Here is a 20,295-nt window from a genome sequence, read left to right on the forward strand (position 1 = left end):
TTATTTACATTTCGAATGTTATTCCCTTTCCTGGTTTGCGGGCCAACATCCCCCTAACCCCTCCCCCTCCCCTTCTAGATGGGTGTTCCCCTCCCCATCCTCCCCCCATTACTGCCATCACACCAACAATCACATTCACTGGGAGTTCAGTCTTAGCAGGACCCAGGGCTTCCCCTTCCACTGGTGCTCTTACTAGGATATTCATTGCTACCTATGAGGTCAGAGTCCAGGGTCAGTCCATGCATAGTCTTTAGGTAGTGGCTTAGTCCCTGGAAGCTCTGGTTGCTTGGCATTGTTGTACACATGGGGTCTCGAGCCCCTTCAAGCTCTTCCAGTTCTTTCTCTGATTCCTTCAACAGGGGTCCTATTCTCAGTTCAGTGGTTCGCTGCTAGCATTCGCCTCTGTGTTTGCTGTATTCTGGCTGTGTCTCTCAGGATCGATCTACATCCGGCTCCTGTCGGCCTGCACTTCTTTGCTTCATCCATCTTGTCTAATTGGGCCACATGTGGGGCAGGCTCTGAATGGGTGTTCCTTCTGTGTCTGTTTTAATCTTTGCCTCTCTATTCCCTGCCAAGGGTATTCTTGTTCCCCTTTTAAAGAAGGAGTGAAGCATTCACATTTTGATCATCTGTCTTGAGTTTCATTTGTTCTAGGCATCTAAGGGTAATTCAAGCATTTGGGCTAATAGCCACTTATCAATGAGTGCATACCATGTGTGTTTTTCTGTGATTGGGTTACCTCACTCAGGATGATATTTTCCAGTTCCAACCATTTGCCTACGAATTTCATAAAGTCATTGTTTTTGATAGCTGAGTAATATTCCATTGTGTAGATGTACCACATTTTCTGTATCCATTCCTCTGTTGAAGGGCATCTGGGTTCTGTCCAGCTTCTGGCTATTATAAATAAGGCTGCTATGAACATAGTGGAGCACGTGTCTTTTTTATATGTTGGGGCATCTTTTGGGTATATACCCAAGAGAGGTATAGCTGGACCCTCAGGCAGTTCAATGTCCAATTTTCTGAGGAACCTCCAGACTGATTTCCAGAATGGTTGTACCAGTCTGCAATCCCACCAACAATGGAGGAGTGTTCCTCTTTCTCCACATCCTCTCCAGCATCTGCTGTCACCTGAGTTTTTGATCTTAGCCATTCTCACTGGTGTGAGGTGAAATCTCAGGGTTGTTTTGATTTGCATTTCCCTTATGACTAAAGATGTTGAACATTTCTTTAGGTGTTTCTCAGCCATTCGGCATTCCTCAGCTGTGAATTCTTTGTTTAGCTCAGAACCCCATTTTTTAATAGGATTATTTGTCTCCCTGCGGTCTAACTTCTTGAGTTCTTTGTATACTTTGGATATAAGGCCTCTATCTGTTGTAGGATTGGTAAAGATCTTTTCCAAATCTGTTGGTTGCTGTTTTGTCCTAACCACAGTGTCCTTTGCCTTACAGAAGCTTTGCAGTTTTATGAGATCCCATTTGTTGATTCTTGATCTTAGAGCATAAGCCATTGGTGTTTTGTTCAGGAAATTTTCTCCAGTGCCCATGTGTTCGAGTTGCTTCCTCACTTTTTCTTCTATTAGTTTGAATGTGTCTGGTTTGATGTGGAGGTCCTTGATCCATTTGGACTTAAGCTTTGTACAGGGTGATAAGCATGGATCGATCTGCATTCTTCTACATGTTGACCTCCAGTTGAACCAGCACCATTTGCTGAAAATGCTATCTTTTTTCCATTGGATGGTTTTGTCTCCTTTGTCAAAAATCAAGTGCCCATAGGTGTGTGGGTTCATTTCTGGGTCTTCACTTCTATTCCACTGGTCTATCTGTCTGTCTCTGTACCAATACCATGCAGTTTTTAATCACTATTGCTCTGTAATACTGCTTGAGTTCAGGGATAGTGATTCCCCCTGAAGTCCTTTTATTGTTGAGGATAGTTTTAGCTATCCTGGGTTTTTTGTTATTCCAGATGAATTTGCAGATTGTTCTGTCTAACTCTTTGAAGAATTGGATTGGTATTTTGATGGGGATTGCATTGAATCTGTAGATCGCTTTTGGTAAAATAGCCATTTTTTACTATATTAATCCTGCCAATCCATGAGAATGGGAGATCTTTCCATCTTCTGAGGTCTTCTTCAATTTCTTTCTTCAGAGTCTTGAAGTTCTTATTGTACAGATCTCTTACTTGCTTGGTTAAAGTCACCGAGGTACTTTATATTATTTGGGACTTTTATGAAGGGTGTCGTTTCCCTAATTTCTTTCTCGGCTTGTTTCTCTTTTGTGTAGAGGAAGGCTACTGATTTATTTGAGTTAATTTTATACCAAGCCACTTTGCTGAAGTTGTTTATCAGCTTTAGTAGTTCTCTGGTGGAACTTTTGGGATCACTTAAATATACTATCATATCATCTGCCAATAGTGATATTTTGACTTCTTCTTTTCCAATCTGTATCCCCTTGATGATCTTTTGTTGTCTGATTGCTCTGGCTAGAACTTCAAGAACTATATTGAATAAGTAGGGAGAGAGTGGGCAGCCTTGTCTAGTCCCTGATTTTAGTGGGGTTGCTTCACGTTTCTCTCCATTTACTCTAATGTTAGCAAGTGGTTTGCTGTATATGGCTTTTACTATGTTTAGGTATGGGCCTTGAATTCCTATTCTTTCCAGGACTTTTATCATGAAGGGGTGTCGAATTTTGTCAAATGCTTTCTCAGCATCTAATGAAAAGATCATGTGGTTTTGTTCTTTCAGTTTGTTTATATAATGGATCATGTTGATGGTTTTCCGTATATTAAACCATCCCTGCATGCCTGGGATGAAGCCTACTTGATCATGGTGGATGACTGTTTTGATGTGCTCTTGGATTTGGTTTGCCAGATTTTTATTGAGTATTTTTGCATCGATATTCATAAGGGAAATTGGTCTGAAGTTCTCTTTCTTTGTTGGGTCTTTGTGTGGTTTAGGTATAAGATTAATTGTGGCTTCATAGAAGGAATTCGGTAGTGATCCATCTGTTTCAATTTTGTGGAATAGTTTGGATAATATTGGTACGAGGTCTTCTATGAAGGTCTAATAGAATTCTGCACTAAACCCGTTTGGACCTGGGCTCTTTTTGGTTGGGAGACTTTTAATGACTGCTTCTATTTAGCTAGGAGTTATGGAGTTGTTTAAATGGTTTATCTGTTCCTGATTTAACTTTGGTACCTGGTATCTGTCTAGGAAATTGTCCATTTCCTGTAGATTTTCAAGTTTTGTTGAATATAGGCTTTTGTAGTAGGATCTAATGATTTTTTTTAATTTCCTCTGATTGTGTAGTTATGTCTCCCTTTTCATTTCTGATTTTGTTAATTTGGACACATTCTCTGTGTCCTCTTGTTAGTCTGGCTAAGGGTTTATCTATCTTGTTGATTTTCTCAAAGAACCAACTTTTGGTTCTGTTGATTCTTTCTAGGGTCCTTTTTGTTTCTACTTGGTTGATTTCAGCTCTGAGTTTGATTATTTCCTGCTGCCTTCTACTCCTCCTGGGTGTATTTGCTTCTTTTTGTTCTAGAGCTTTTAGGTGTGCTGTCAAGCTGCTGACATATGCTCTCTCCTGTTTCTTTCTGCAGGCACTCAGAGCTATGAGTTTTCCTCTTAGCACAACTTTCATTTTGTTCCATAATTGTGGGTATGTTGTACCTTCATTTTCATTAAATTCTAAGAAGTCTTTAATTTCTTTCTTTATTTCTTCCTTGACCAGGTTATCGTTGAGTAAAGCATTGTTCAACTTCCACATATATGTGGGCGTTCTTCCCTTATTGTTATTGAAGACCAGCTTTAGCCCGTGGTGGTCTGATAGAATGCATGGGATTATTTCTATGTTTCTGTATCTGTTGAGGCCTGTTTTTTGACCAATTATATGGTCAATTTTGGAGAAAGTACCATGAGGTGCTGAGAAGAATGTTTTTCCTTTTGCTTTACGGTATAATGTTCTATAAATATCTGTTAAGTCCATTTGGTTCATGACTTCTCTTAGTCTGTCTATGTCTCTGTTTAATTTCTGTTTCCATTACCTGTCCATTGATGAGTGTGGGGTGTTGAAATCTCCTACTATTATTGTGTGAGGTGCAATGTGTGTTTTGAGCTTTAGTAAGGTTTCTTTTATGTATGTAGGTGCCCTTGGATTTGGAGCATAGATATTTAGGATTGAGAGTTCATCTTGGTGGATTTTTCCTTTGATGAATATGAAGTGTTATTCCTTATCTTTTTAGATGACTTTTAGTTGAAAATCGATTTTATTCGATATTAGAATGGCCACTCCCGCTTGCTTCTTCGACCATTTGCTTAGAAAGTTGTTTTCCAGCCTTTCACTCTCGCCATCAGATTATCTCTGGTGTTACTTTGTTCTGCTATTTCTGACAGTGGCTAGGCTGTCCTACAGGCCTGTGTGTCAGGAGTGCTGTAGACCTGTTTTCCTGTTTTCTTTCAGCCAGTTATGGGAACAGAGTGTTCTGCTTTCCGGCGTGTAGTCTTTCCTGTCTACTGGTCTTCAGCTGTTCCTGTGGGCCTGTGTCCTGATTTGACCAGGCAGGTTACTTGGAGCAGAAAAGTTGGTTTTACCTGTGGTCCCGAGGCTCAAGTTTGCTCGTGGGGTGTTGCTTATGTGCTCTCCGTGAGTGCAGCAACCAGGAGGAACTGCGCCGCCTTTTCCCGGACCCCGCGCACCAGGGTCCCAGATGGCGGCGTTTGGTGTTTTCCTCTGGAGTCAGAAATGTGGGCAGAGTGTAGTCTCTTCTCTCCTTTGAATATTTAACCTCACTGAAATTTATTCACTCTGCTGTAAGTTAGCTTGCTATTTGAAATGCAAATTCCCACGCAGAACAGGAAAACAAAATGTAAACGGCTTTGTTGAGGCCACTGCTGGTGTCTGTCTGGTTCTCCTCCCTTGTGCATGAAACGGAATTCGGATCATGGAGGATCACGGTGTGAAAGTATGACTGGTCATATTTTCTTTCGATGAGTCCCCTTCTAATGACAAAGAGGAAAACACTTATTGACTAAGCCCCTAGGAGAATGGCACTGTCCTCAGTCAGCCTCTGCTGTCTGACCTTCCTCCTCATCCTGCCAAAGATGGATATACCATGCCTGGAGGTTGAACAGCCATGTTGAGATCGTGGCATCAAAATCCACAAGAGAGGGGACAGAGCAGCATAGAGTAACGTAGGCCCAGTTTGCACTCTGGAGCTGTGTTGGATCATTGGCTTTCAGAGTCCCATAACAAAAAAACCACAAGCCCCCGTGTGGTCAGAATTCTCGTTTGTGTAGGTAGATACAATGAAGGTGGAAGTACCCGGCCCAGTAGCCCACGACACATCCAGGTACCTGCCACCATTAGACTGTGTTACTGGCTCCAGGTACCTGCCACCATTAGACTGTGTTACTGGCTCCAGGTACCTGCCACCATTAGACTGTGTTACTGGCTGTCTCCCTCCCTCTTGCTGAATGCTAATGGGAATTCTTTGGCTTCTCTTCCTCCTATTGACTGCTCAGAACTTTGGTGAAGATTATTATTTCCTCTTACTCCACAGAATACTTTTATTTTAAAGCCCTTCATTACCTCAAATCACCCTAGTGTCACCCAGGCAGGCATAGACTGCAAAGTTTATCTCTATCTGTCTTTCCTGTTCTTTGCCCTCCTTTATGTTAAGATTTCAGTTGGGGCTCACTTAGTTGGATAATGTTCTGCTTTGAATGTTCTCCTCAGGTAAGGTCTGAGCCGATAGCACCTGTGAATTTTTGCTGATCGTGTGGTGGCTCTGTTCTGTGAGTAGCCTGCAGATGGTGTTTACATGTCATCTCATTCCCAGGACTGCAGAAAAGTGATCTGATGTCACTTCTTCAACCCCACCCCCACCCCCCTGCATAGCTAATTCTGTTTTGAAGCATTTGTTGGTGAAAATGCAGGTGCTGTCTTTTACAAGCCGTGTGCACTCCACGTCAGCTTTCTGTCTTTCATTTGCAGCTCCAGTGTTTTTTGAATCTAGAGAGTTTCTTCTAGGGTACAATTATTGCCCGTCACTTCTCTCCTCTGCTCTCTTATCATTTGATTGTTCAGACTTTGTGTTTTCTAAACTGCGTTCATCTTCCCTTAAGATTTCTATCTCTTTATTTTCGGGTCCCACGATTTGAAACATTTCTACCTTTGGAGACCCTGTGACAATACTAAAATTCTCAATGGTGCTTACTTAGTTCTTCATTTAGTGTTCTCTCTCTCTCTCTCTCTCTCTCTCTCTCTCTCTCTCTCTCTCTCTGTCTCTCTCTCTCTCTCTGTCAAAGCCTGTCTTTCATTCCCACAAAGTAGCTTCTATTGCTAGATACTGTTCAGTGCTTTTGGTGTTTTTTTTGTTTTTTGTTTTGTTTTTTGTTTGTTTGTTTGTTTTTTTCCTTGTTTTCTTCCCTGACCTGACTCCACTGACGTCAGGCCTTGCCTTTTGTCAGCTGACGCCTCTTGCTCTCCCTTCATCTGGGCTCCTGGGAATGATGGATTTTCTTGGGCACTGACTATCACATAACCAAAACCTGGTGGACACACGACATCTTTTGTTCTTGAGAGTTCGTGAAAGACGAAAACAGTTCCTTTTAAAGGAAGCCTTCCTCCATTCCCATTTTGAACTGCGAAGGCAGTTTTGAATCAACAGAACAGAAAATGAAACTTTGGCGAGCATCTTGTTTTAGTACCTACCTATTCTGTGTAATTTATGCAAATTTTAGTTGATATAAATACCATTATCTCTATTTTACAAAAGGGAAATTAATAAAATCGCCTAGGCTTCCATTAGGAAGTAACAGAAACAATATGTAAATCAGGCATGGTGGCAGTGCTCAAACAATGTGCTGTTTATCACACACAGTATGAGTAACCATACAAAAGGATAAGAATAAACCTCTCATCCCAACTCTCAGGGCTGCAGCATTCTCTGAGGCCTGTTCTTTCCAATCATCAGATGAGAGGAGAGAAACATCTTACATTTGTCATTTCTTAAAGTTGAGTGGAGGTTTTGTTTTTATTTACACACGTGAAGTTGCCTCAATACCCAGCCATCAACCAGACCAGGATAAAATATTTTGAGTAGTCAAGACAAGAACATGAATTCATAAGAGCCCTATGAATATCATCTTCTTGATGGCAAAGACCATTACATTCTCAATATTCAAAACGTGGCAGAGAATATTTTAGCAGCTCAGTTATAATGAATAGATTATAGTAGACATTGGGTACCTGAAAGCCATCATCAGAAAGCTCTAACACTCAAGATGCCATCTTCAAACTCCAATCCTAAGAGCGAGCCATCTCTAGGTGGCTGCCCACTTAGAAGACGGCGAGCAATGCTTGTCTTCATCCTTTGTGCTACAAGTTTACAATACTTAAAATGCAAGCCTTTAATTTCTTACAGAGCGATTGAGGGGTACACTGCCTCCACAGAAGAACTAGAAAGTTGTATGAGCATGTAAGAGTAATGGTGACTGGGAGAAAAAGCGGAAAAGGACAAAGACCACGAGAAGTGAGTGTGGAGTGGCGGCCATGCTCCACAGAGAAGGAAGTGTTGCTTAGCAACTAGAAGTTTCAGGAAGGAAAATTCTCAATTCCATTGGGGAAAAGTGCAAAGGTAGGTAAAAGTGCATGTACAGGACTGGATTTTGAGATGGTTGCTGTGATGAAAAATCTGCTTTGCAAATTTACCCCTGCTTTTCTTCTCCATTTACTGGAAACTTGGCCCCATCCCAGGCCACAGGTAATAGGACAGAAATGAACAGGGTAGCCAAACTGAGGACCAACTTGTCCATCACAAAATGAGTCTAGGGATCCCAAAGGGAAAATTCTTCCACCGTTGTTGTACTTTTCTGTTCTGCCTGGCTTTACTGACACCCGATATGTTCTCTGTTAAGGACTTTGAACATTTGTAACCACGAAGCAAAATACTCAAAGTACACCATTCTACCTCCCCTTAGCGATGGTACCATTTCCACCTGGACTGATGCTTCCCATGCATTTGCACTTATTTCTGTAATGTCCAGCTTTTAGTTTTTAATACAAATGGTATTCTATTCTGTTACTTGATGTAGTGAAACATATTTTGGAGCTCTCTGATGTGCTGTGTGTAGGTAGAGCTCATCATTTAATTGCACCGTGGATTATATTCTACTCATACTCTACCTCAATGGGCTTTTCTATATTTTAAGTTTCACTAACATGGGTGATAGCTCTAAATGGCCTTGAACATTTGTGAATGCATTTTTGAAATTTTTGCTAGAGGCAAAATTGCAAGGTCAAGGAAATTTGAGATTTAAAATGTCTACCTCCTTGGTGCCAGATACTTCATCGAAAAGACTCTTGTCTGCTGGCTGTGAATATGGTGGTTTCCCTATTGTCATTCTTAAATGAGACAGTTTATGCCATCTAGAAATGGAAACACATACATAGACAGACAGACAGATACAGATGCAGGCAGGCAGACAGATACAGATGCAGGCAGACTCACACACACACACACACACACACACACACACACACACACAGAGAGAGAGAGAGAGAGAGAGAGAGAGAGAGAGAGAGAGAGAGAGAGAGACTGATTGACACACACAGAGGCAAGCAGGCAGGCAGGCAGACACACATGATTATTGCTATGAATGAATGTCCTTTCCGTGTTTATTGACCACATTGCTTCGCCTTTGAGAATTGCCATCTGACATCTTTTACTCATTTTAACACCAACTTCCTTGTCTTTGCCTAAAGCATATTGGGCCTTACACATTATAGTTATTAATACCTTCCCTGCTGGACGTGTTGCAGGAATTTTTCTCTGCCACTTACATTTTATCCTTTCTGTTCACCCAAATATACAGAAGCTTTAAAGTTACTTAGGTGAAATCTATTATTTGTAATAAATGCAGTTAGTGCAAATGGTCTAGTCTTCAGTGGGCCAGCCTTGATCTTACCTAAGATCCTTGGCCCATGACTTTGGAAGGTAGTCTGCAATATATGCTAACATGTTTATATTTTTGTCTAATGCTTTGTGCTTCAAAATCATCAAACTTGTCTTAGTTGCTGATATGTGTTATAGATACTTTTTGTTCTTTTAAATATTGATAGCTGCTTTTCTTACAGTTTAATGGTTATCCATTTTTCCTACTTGTTAGACCAAATTAATCATAAAGTTATACATACACGAGTCTCTTATGTATTCTATTCAGTTTTACAGATTTGTTTCACTATTTAAACTCAATAGGGTTCATTATATAGATCTCATAGCACGTACACACATATAATTGAAAATTCCTTTCCCATTCATTTTTTTAGATTAATTTTTACTGTTGTGGCATCTTCTTGTTCATAAATGAGAAGCTATTAGACATAAGTAAGTAGGTATAGCATTTCATCCTCTGAATTATATTTTTATAGTCTCCATGTTCTCTCTGGATGTTGTTTAGAGAAAGAACATTACCGTCGTCTCTGTTTTCTTTGCGTGTGCTGTCTCTGTGGCTTCATACATCATCTTAACCACGTGGTGGGCGTCATTGTGTGCCTTTGTCTTAATTAGAATGCTTGACAGATTTTGCTGTTAATTATGATGTTTTCTGTAGATTTTATGTAAACACCTTTTGTTGGATTGAAACTGTTTCCTTTTGGTCTTTGCTGGCTAATTACATTTGAATCATTAAAAAACAAACAAACAAACAAAAAAATCCCCCCAAAACACTATAACCAAATGGGTTCTCTCCTCATTTCACTGACAATGATATTTTGTTTATTTTCTTTCATATAATCAGGCGTTCTTTGAAAGCTTCAGTTACATAATAATTTTTTTAACTATATATTTCAAGACTTTTCTCTCTTTAACCAAACATCAGGGAGGAACTTACTATATAACTGGAGTGAATAAGGTAAAGGAGCCATAGAGTCATTGCTGACACAGTGGTGGATTGACTTTAATGACTAAGGAAGACCAATATTAGTATGATTATATATATAATATAGTGGGTGAGCAAAATGTTGTAAAGCAAAGACTAAACCAGTGTGGTGATGTACGAACTGTGACTAGTGTCGTAACTGCTTAGTCCAACAACATCCTGTTTTTAAAGGTGTTTATGTATTTTGTATATGAATATTTGCTCGCACGTATGTATACATCCCACGTGTTTGCCTGTGGCTGACAGAGGCCAGAAGAGGGCTGTAGTTTTAGACTTCTGTTAACCTTCATTGTGGGTGCTGGGAGCTGAACCCTGGCACTCTGCAAGAGCAGTGAGTGCTTTTAACTACCGATCCATCTCTCCAGCCCCAATGATAACCTATCTTTAGTCTCTTAATGTTTTGAAGCTTTTGCTTCTCCATCAAACGTAAGTAAGTCCCATCTGCTCTTTTTGCAAACGCCGACGATGAGATAGCTCCTGCTTGATTGTCGTAGCCTCATTAACGTTCTGCTGGTTTTGGTGTGTTTATGTTTACTTGAGGATTTTAACAATTGTGTTCAAGCGATTGTGTACCAATTCGATTGTGTCTCCCTTGTATGCCTTATATCCTGTTAATAGCTATTTTATTCTTGTCAAAGATGCACAAAGCTTTTCACGTTTGCCACTGTTCTGGAATAGCTTGCATACGTCAAGTACGGAGTTTGGTTGACATTACTCGGACTTGCGGTATTTTGAAAGAGTTTTAATCGATTGTCATCATTTCAACCTTAATTATCATCTCCACGTTAGTTATCATAACAGATACTTCTCTGTGAAGTATGTTTCTTTATGTGTAACATAAAGGTAACCCCAATTTCTTAAATAATCCCTCCATGTCGTTTCATGCAGTATTTCATAGAGTATTCTCCTCCTCTTTAGTACGGCCCATGCTTCAGGTGGCTTGGAGTAGCAGAATAGGGTGTAAGCAGGGCTGTGCTCTGGCAGGTGCTGGCCCGGCCTTCACGTGACCCTGAAGGTTCCTTTCCTTTTTTATTAAGAGCTCTTGCTCTGCAATGTCCCTCTTGGAATCCTGCCACCACGCTGTGAACAGCCCACTCACTGACATCCGAGTAATCTCGAAACTGAACTCAGCCTCCGCTTCTATCCACATGAATGAGCCCAATTAAGGTCCCAGATGATTGCAACTGCAGCCAAGTTCATTGATGCTTGGAGAAGTGCCCCACTGAGCCCAATCATGAGAGACAACAGTTATTTTAGGCCCTTAGGCAGTGGAGTAACTTGTTATGCAATGAAAGCGTAGCCATAATATGTTGTTACAATATTCCGGGAGCCACCAAACTCCACTTATTCTACCGATAGCTACTGTTAACCAAGAGGTAGGCGATTTCCCTGGGTCACTCTCTGTTCACTGCTCATAATGAAGTCCCCTGAAAAGCCTTTGTCGATATAGAGAAGGCAGAATACGCATGAGAAAAGATTCTTGAGTCTCATTCAGGACCAGTGACTGTGATCTGTGTAGAGAATAAACAAGGCAGGGAGAAGCCATCCCCGAGGTCTCACTGAACCTTCCTGAGAGCTGAGGGCATGCAGTGTTTCTGTAGAGTTGTGTGGAATTGAGGCGGGATCTCTAAGCCCGGTCACGGGACGCAGGATGCTCCCAGGGAGAAGGGGTAAAGCTGACAGTCATCTAGACAGTGAATCTGGGTATCCCATGAGCCACACTGTCAATCCTTGTTAAGATTTTTTTCTTTTTTACCTTTTTTTCCTTTTGTTACAGTCCAATCATTATCCCACTCCCAGTCCACTCTCTGATAGTTATTCATTCCATTCTTCCTCCCCCATCTCCAACAGGATATTCCCATCCCCACCCGCCCACCCCACTGGGCCTCCCAACTCGCAGGGGCCTCCATTCCCTCGATGGTTAGGTGCATCTTCTCTCACTGAGGCCGCACCCGGCAGTCCTCTGCTGTATGTGTGTTGGGGGCCTCCGACGACCACCTGGTGCAAGCTTCCTTGTTGGTGGCACAGTGTCTGAGAGACCTCAGGGGTCCAGGGTTGACAGGTTGTCTTCCTATGGTGTCGCCCTCCTCCTCAGCTTCTTCCAACCTTTCTATAACTCAACCACAGGGATCCCCAGGTTCTGTCACTTCTGAGGTGTCTCAAGCTACAGGTGCTTCTGGGATCTATCTATCTATCTATCTATCTATCTATCTATCTATCTATCTATCTATCTATCTATCTATCTATCACCATTTTCTTCCAGGAGTGTTATTGCGTGTTTAACTTTGGCACATAGGTTTATGATACATGTTAGTTTGTGATACAAGGAATATATTGGGGTCCATTCTTTTCTGTGTTTTGGAAATATGTGATTTTGTCCAGTTAGTGCTTCAAATTATTTTAAAAAATTGAATTAGTTATCCATGTGCTTTAGAACTATTTCTTTTGCTAAGCTGTTTTCTGCCTTTAGATCTTTTCATTTCCGTAGCCTCACAGTAAGTCTTAAGTTAGTTGAGACAACTTTGTTCTTTTACAATATTGTTTTATAGGATTTCTAAAATGCGTTTTAGAAAAAGCTTGATTTTATGCAGGAAAAACTTGCTAAAATCAGCCCCTATCAGTAAGGTGGGGACAGATTTGCTACCAATATTGAATCTTCTCACCAATGATGTTACTTTGACATTTATTTGTATCTTGTTTTATTTCTGTCAGAAACACTTGATAACTTCAAGGACAGAGGAATTGCAAACAAGAAGTGTTTGATAAGCACGCCCTTAGGCTTTCATATTCTATTGTATATGGGGTATTTACATTCATGTTATCGTTGCCTTAGTATGCAGAAATAGAGTTGGTATTTAAATTTCTATTATGTGTATATGTGTATGTGTGTTGTACGTGTGTGTATGCTCTCTGAGTTTGTGTCTTTGTGGGCCATGTGTGTGTAGAAGCCTAAGACTTCCAGAATAGGACATCAGATCCCCCGGAGCTGGATGGTTACAGGTGTTGTGAGCCCCTTGGTGTGGATGCTGGGGACAGAAGCTGGGTGTTTTGGAAGAGCTGCAAATGCTCTTAACCATCGAGTCACCTCTCCAACTCCTAACAAATTGTTTTATACAGGTTTGTATGCTGTGACTTTGCCAAATTCAGTGATACATTTTAGGAATCTGAATTAATTCAATATCTAGAAGAGTTAACCTTTTTCTTTCTAATATTCGCTGTCTTTTGAGTTTTCCTAAGTTAGAGCTTTGGCTGTCTTCTGACTATTATTATTGGTGTTCAATAGATTAAATGTCATTATTGATATGCTCTTTGTATATAACAGAGTTAATAGATTTTTTTTAACATATATTTATTTATTATGTATGCATCATACAGCTTTCTGCCTGCATGTATGCACCTGCAGGCCAGAAGAGGGCACCAGACCTGGTTATAGATGGTTGTGAGCCACCATGTGGTTGCTGGGAATTGAACTCAGGACCTCTGGAAGAGCAGTCAGTGCTCTTAACCTCTGAGCCATCTCTCCAGCCCGTTAATAGATTTTTTAAAGGTGTATTTCAGTTTCAGGAAAGCCACAAAAATCCTGTAATCATCATAATAATTGCACCGCCCACAAGTTCTCTCCACTTGATTCCTCCCCACCATGGCCTCTGAGGGGCCCAGACCTGCACTCTGTGAGATTAGCTTAGATCTTTCTCAAAAATTATGCGGGGGGGGGGGGTTGTATCTAGTATTTTATGCTATCTTATACTTCTATGTATAACGTGTATAATCCTGTGTATGATTCATGTATAATTCAATGTTATTCATGTTTTTAACTACATGTTGTCTCTAAACGATCTCACCTTACATACTTATATTCCTGCCCAATTCTGCTCCTCACTTTTTTTTTTAAAATCTGGGATTTAATATCATTTATTTATCAAAGCCACATTTCTTTATCATGATAATCTTCTGGCCATGGAGAGTTCTTTCATACATAGTTTACCCATATTTGAATTTCAATCTTGAAGGACATTTTGTGGGGTGCGCAATTCTTTTCTATTTCTTTAAGTAGTTAAACAGCTTCTAAGTTAAATTACATTTGAGAGTTCGTTACTTGAGTCTTTGGTCATATTTTTTTATTAGTTCTTTGAGGCCTTTGCCTAGTTTATTTTGATTATTCACAAAACCCCCCAACTCTCATATTCATCCTCCCTTTCCTACTCGCCCAAGTTTGGCTGAAATAGTGAACTTCACGTGAGCAACCATGGACTTTCTGCATAAAGTCCACTCCACAGATGAAACCCACACTTGGCACCGCTATCAGGCCAAGAGCCGGTTCCTAGATACATGATAGGCCCTAAGGGAGTCTTACTGATATTCCTCTGCTAAATGGATACAGTATCAATCAACTCCCAATGACCTACTCATATCCATATATCTCAAACGTCATTAGAGAACTTTCTATTTGCAGTAGACGATAATTAACACAGAAACTCACAGCTGGCCACAGTGCAGAGAGTAAGGGACTGTGGAATGCTTAACCCTGAGTGAAGCATCTGTGTCACATGCCCCTCCCTGAAGGATCTGTTGAGGTTTGGTCTATTGCTATGTATTGCAATGCAATTCTCCACCTGAAGGTCTAGCCGTCTGTGAAAGAATTCTCATGTTTACCTGCTTTTGCTGTGCAAACCTTGTTCCTTAACTTAAAACTATTTGATAAATAAAAGTGGCTAGCACCAATTCCTGGAGGGATTAGGGGTAGGTGGGCTTTGAGTTACCTGTTTGGGGGTTTGCAGAGGGAGGAGAGACGACAACATTGGGAGAGGAGGAAGCCACCATGAGTCCATGGCCAAGAGAGGCAGCAAGTGTTTGGGGTCATCTGTTGGGGAGGTAGCCAGTCAGCAGTTAGAAAAGTAGACTAGGGCTTAACCCACAGAAATTGTCAAAGCCAAATAAAATAACCACAGTGTGAGTCTCATTCATTCATAAGCTAGATAGTGATAAGTTTGAATTGATCAACTACAAGGATTAAGAATCATTGCAGAAGAAGTAGGGAAGTAAAGACATAGTTGCCAAAGACAATGGCGGTCTGCAAGGGAAGGATCTTCTGGACAGCAGGAGAACTAAACATTCAGCAGTGTGATGTACACAAGACCTGTATGAGCTCAAGAAAGCCCCAACGTGACCATGAACAGAAGTTAGAGCAAAGCCCTACCCTTAGCTGAAGAACTGTTGGGAACTGACAGTTGCTGCAAGGAGAGTCAGTTTTAATAGTGTAGCTCTTCCAAACTGGAGAGATGTCTTGGTGGTCAACAAAACTTGTTCTTCCAGAGGACCAGATTTCTGGTCCTAGTACCCCATGCCAGCTCACAACTATCTGTAGCTCTAGTCCCAGGTAAGCCAGTGCCCTCTAATGGCCTTCGGGGGCACTGTATTCCTGCAGTGCTTAGATACAGCATGCAGACAAAACACCCATACACATAAAATAAGACTTTTTTTCAAAAACATGTAGCCCCTGGTAAACTGACCATAGTCCAGTGGAAGGCCACACATCTGACAATATACGGCCAGAACAAATTGCAACTGGATTTTTAAAAGGCTATATTATTTTTGATGAGCAGCAATATATTTTTCTATCATTATTTCCCTAAGTGTCTAATACAGATATTCAAAACTTCACAAAACAACTCCCGATTTCAAGTTTGACACAGATGGTGTCATTTCTACTGTTTAGTTTGCTGAGTTTCTTGGATCTATAACTAATGTTATTTCGATAAGTTTGATGGAAAATTCAGGCTATAGCTTTACCAAGTAGGTTACCCACCCTAGTCTCACATCTGCACGAGTCTCATTTGTAAGTAAGAAATCATGGTATTGTCCAACCAACCAGATTCTTGCATATTCTTTCAACATCTTCTTTCGTTTTCCTGTGTTAGGTAACAACTAGGTTTTTATTAGTTCTTTACTGCTGAATACAATTAATCCAAAATCTACTGCCTTGAAGATGCAGTATTTGTTTCTCATGATTTCCATGTATACAGAATCACCTTGAATGATCAACTGTCTCCTTGAATTACTTGGCTCAGTTCTCCCATGAAATTTGTGGTCAGATGGCTCACAATGGCTGCTGTCACCTATGGCTTGACTGGAGTTTGGAATCTACTCCAGGGATAGCTCACGGGATAGCTCCAGGGATAAGCTAAAGTCTGTTGTAAAAATATAAAAATAAAAAGTATTGGTGTCTATTACCCCGCTAGGTGCGGTGCCACAAAGTATCTGCTAGATATCTTGGCGGAAACACATCCCAGCCGCACACTTTTCTACACTCAAACCCTCACATAAAAGAACACACAACACAATAATCTTAGATCCAATTGGTAAGATATAATTGCCCACTTAAACATACAAAGCCCGGTACCATCCATCCCTTAGGAACATTGATAACAACCTGTAAATACACAGAGCGGAATCTTTTTTTTTTTTTTATTAACTTGAGTATTTCTTATATACATTTCGATTGTTATTCCCTTTCCCGGTTTCCAGGCAAACATCCCCCTCCCCCCTCCCCTTTCTTATCGGTGTTCCCCTCCCCATCCTCCCCCCATTGCTGCCCTCCCCCCAACAATCTAGTTCACTGGGGGTTCAGTCTTAGGAGGACCCAGAGCTTCCCCTTCCACTGGTGCTCTTACTAGGATATTCATTGCTACCTATGAGGTCAGAGTCCAGGGTCAGTCCATGTATAGTCTTTGGGCAGTGGCTTAGTCCCTGGAAGCTCTGGTTGGTTGGCATTGTTGTTCATATGGGGTCTCGAGCCCCTTCAAGCTCTTCCAGTTCTTTCTCTGATTCCTTCAACAGGGGTCCTATTCTCAGTTCAGTGGTTCGCTGCTAGCATTCGCCTCTGTGTTTGCTGTATTCTGGCTGTGTCTCTCAGGATCGATCTACATCCGGCTCCTGTCGGCCTGCACTTCTTTGCTTCATCCATCTTGTCTAATTGGGCCACATGTGGGGCAGGCTCTGAATGGGTGTTCCTTCTGTGTCTGTTTTAATCTTTGCCTCTCTATTCCCTGCCAAGGGTATTCTTGTTCCCCTTTTAAAGAAGGAGTGAAGCATTCACATTTTGATCATCTGTCTTGAGTTTCATTTGTTCTAGGCATCTAAGGGTAATTCAAGCATTTGGGCTAATAGCCACTTATCAATGAGTGCATACCATGTGTGTTTTTCTGTGATTGGGTTACCTCACTCAGGATGATATTTTCCAGTTCCAACCATTTGCCTACGAATTTCATAAAGTCATTGTTTTTGATAGCTGAGTAATATTCCATTGTGTAGATGTACCACATTTTCTGTATCCATTCCTCTGTTGAAGGGCATCTGGGTTCTGTCCAGCTTCTGGCTATTATAAATAAGGCTGCTATGAACATAGTGGAGCACGTGTCTTTTTTATATGTTGGGGCATCTTTTGGGTATATACCCAAGAGAGGTATAGCTGGATCCTCAGGCAGTTCAATGTCCAATTTTCTGAGGAACCTCCAGACTGATTTCCAGAATGGTTGTACCAGTCTGCAATCCCACCAACAATGGAGGAGTGTTCCTCTTTCTCCACATCCTCTCCAGCATCTGCTGTCACCTGAGTTTTTGATCTTAGCCATTCTCACTGGTGTGAGGTGAAATCTCAGGGTTGTTTTGATTTGCATTTCCCTTATGACTAAAGATGTTGAACATTTCTTTAGGTGTTTCTCAGCCATTCGGCATTCCTCAGCTGTGAATTCTTTGTTTAGCTCAGAACCCCATTTTTTAATAGGATTATTTGTCTCCCTGCGGTCTAACTTCTTGAGTTCTTTGTATACTTTGGATATAAGGCCTCTATCTGTTGTAGGATTGGTAAAGATCTTTTCCCAATCTGTTGGTTGCCGTTTTGTCCTAACCACAGTATCCTTTGCCTTACAGAAGCTTTGCAGTTTTATGAGATCCATTTGTTGATTCTTGATCTTAGAGCATAAGCCATTGGTGTTTTGTTCAGGAAATTTTTTCCAGTGCCCATGTGTTCCAGATGCTTCCCTAGTTTTTCTTCTATTAGTTTGAGTGTATCTGGTTTGATGTGGAGGTCCTTGATCCACTTGGACTTAAGCTTTGTACAGGGTGATAAGCATGGATCGATCTGCATTCTTCTACATGTTGACCTCCAGTTGAACCAGCACCATTTGCTGAAAATGCTATCTTTTTTCCATTTGATGGTTTTGGCTCCTTTGTCAAAAATCAAGTGCCACAGAGCGGAATCTTAAGGTCACCTGCCATGGCTTCTCCCGTCTCTCCTCTCTCCTAGTCTCCTCCTCTTCCTTCAAACTTCTCTCCTGCCCATCCTTCCTTCTCCTCCAATGACAGGCCTCCTTCTATCCTGTACCTGCCCCCCACCTGTACTTTACAAATTCAATGGGGAGGTTCTGGTGAAGTCACCTGATTCCTGAGTACAGACTAGGCAGCTGTCCTCTGGGCAGTGGAATTAGCATCAAAATACAGATAACTTCTGGGCAAACCACAACAAAAGTCAGGTCTTCTTTCTAGGGGTTTGCATGTGTCTGCTTGTGAATGTCTTATCTTCAGAATGAGCAAACAAAGGGAGAAAGACATCATCTTTTGGGCCTTTATGACCTGTAGTTTCATCACATTCTGTTTTGAACTAGGCCAGCCATAGCTCAGTGTGGGAGGGGAACTCAGACATGCATGTGATGAGGTGAAGTGTTCTAAGCTCTACCTTAGCCATTGGGCACCAGACCTATTGCTAAGTCTACCCAACCTTCCTTCTGTAAACTGCAAGTCTTCCTTGAGCTCTTTTCATGAAACGTCTAAAACTCAGATGACTTATTATCAGCTCTAAAATTTCCAATAATTCTTTGGAATATTTTCCATTTCCTTGGTAGGAATCCTCAGCTCTCGTCGTAACTATTTTTATTTTAATTATTCAAACATTTATATCTTCTGTTTTAAATCTTTCTTAGGATCAGGCTCTGAGTCATCTCGGAATTAATTTGTGTAATTTTACTATCAGCTCCAATTGACATTTTCATATAGTTTTTTATGTGTCTAGCAATTTTTAAAAAAATATATGCTAGGTGTTGTCAATGCTCAGCTGCAAAGATTCAAATTCTGTTCATTCATATAAATTAATTCCTTCACGCAAACACATTTAACTTGGTATAACTTAAACAATGATATATTTTATGTACATTGGTGTTTTGCCTGGAGGTGTGTGTGTGAGGGTGTCGGATCCTCTGGAACTGGAGTTACACAGTTGTGAGCTTCCCTATCAGTGCTGGGAATTGAACCTGGGTCCTCTGGGAGAGCAGTCAGTGTTCTTAACCTTTGAACTATCTCTTCAGCCCAGATTGGTGTAACTTACACTCTGAACCATGCACTCTTCTCTTAGTCTTTTGTGCTTGCCTGGTTATCACTTTATTCTTTTTTTTTTTAAGTTTAGCACACATTACCACACTGTAGTCTATTCTTTTAGTACAGATTATGTATAAATTGTAAATTTCTCCATAGCAGTCCATCCTTTCTGCAATTTTCTTGTTTCTACTCTCTGGCTAGTGCAGAATTGTCTGTTTGATAGTTTAAGATATGAAGATAGAAATTCACTCACAAGGTTTCTTCTGTGGGTGACATCATTTCCATTTCATCCTGGTTGGTTTTTACTCTGAGGGTTTTAATAACTCTTATATGTAGTCCAGGAAACAGTTTTTATACACAGGGGATTTATACAACCTACTCAGCCATTATCAGAATGAGAAATTGTCCATTCACGTGTTAGAAACACAGTAACTAGACCTTTTGTATGGCTGACGAATCTGTTTAGTAGTGGACAATTCACAGAAATCACAAGTTATCAGCCATGTGGCTCAGTGGTAGAGCACTACTCACAGCGTGCAAGGCCCTCAGTTTGATTTCTCATACTCAAGGAAACAGAAATCAGTGCACCCCCGCCCCGCCCCGTGTGTGTCTCTGTCTCTCTGTCTCTGTCTCTCTGTCTCTCTCTGTGTGTTTGTCTGTCTCTCTGTCTCTGTGTGTGTGTCTGTCTCTCTGTCTCTGTCTCTCCCTTTCTTCCTTCCCCTCTCTCTCCCCTCCCTCCCTCTCTTCCTTCCTTTCTTTCTTTCCTCTCTCACCCTTTCTTCCTTCCTCCTTTTCTTCTTTCTTTCTTCCTTTCTCCGCCTCTTTATTCCTTCTTCCTTTTCCTCTTTTTCCTTCCTTCCTTTCTCCCCCTCTTTATTCCTTCCTCTTCTTTCTTTCTTTCTTTCTTTCTTTCTTTCTTTCTTTCTTTTGTTATTTCTTTCTTTCTTTCTTTCTTCTTTTTTCTCTCTTTCTTCAGCACCCCAGCT

The 20,295-nt window shown here is 41.0% G+C and overlaps 1 protein-coding gene across 8 annotated transcripts in view; it reads left to right on the forward strand.

Moving 5' to 3' along the window:
- Camk4 (calcium/calmodulin-dependent protein kinase IV) overlaps positions 1-20,295 on the forward strand; it is a 280,008-nt gene that overhangs the window by 31,901 nt on the left and 227,812 nt on the right. For 2 of the 8 annotated variants that reach the window (XM_087592142.1, XM_087592146.1), the window contains one exon: positions 7,426-7,638. The gene's annotated coding sequence lies outside the window, so the exon portion shown is untranslated. Of the gene's footprint in view, positions 1-7,425; positions 7,639-18,590; positions 18,837-20,295 lie in introns of those variants that run through there. The other 6 variants (XM_087592143.1, XM_087592140.1, XM_087592138.1 and 3 more) reach the window with 5 other exon arrangements.

Source organism: Rattus norvegicus, chromosome 18 (genome assembly GCF_021556685.1).
Source record: "Rattus norvegicus strain SHRSP/BbbUtx chromosome 18, alternate assembly SHRSP_T2T, whole genome shotgun sequence".
NCBI classification, from domain to species: Eukaryota; Metazoa; Chordata; class Mammalia; order Rodentia; family Muridae; genus Rattus; species Rattus norvegicus.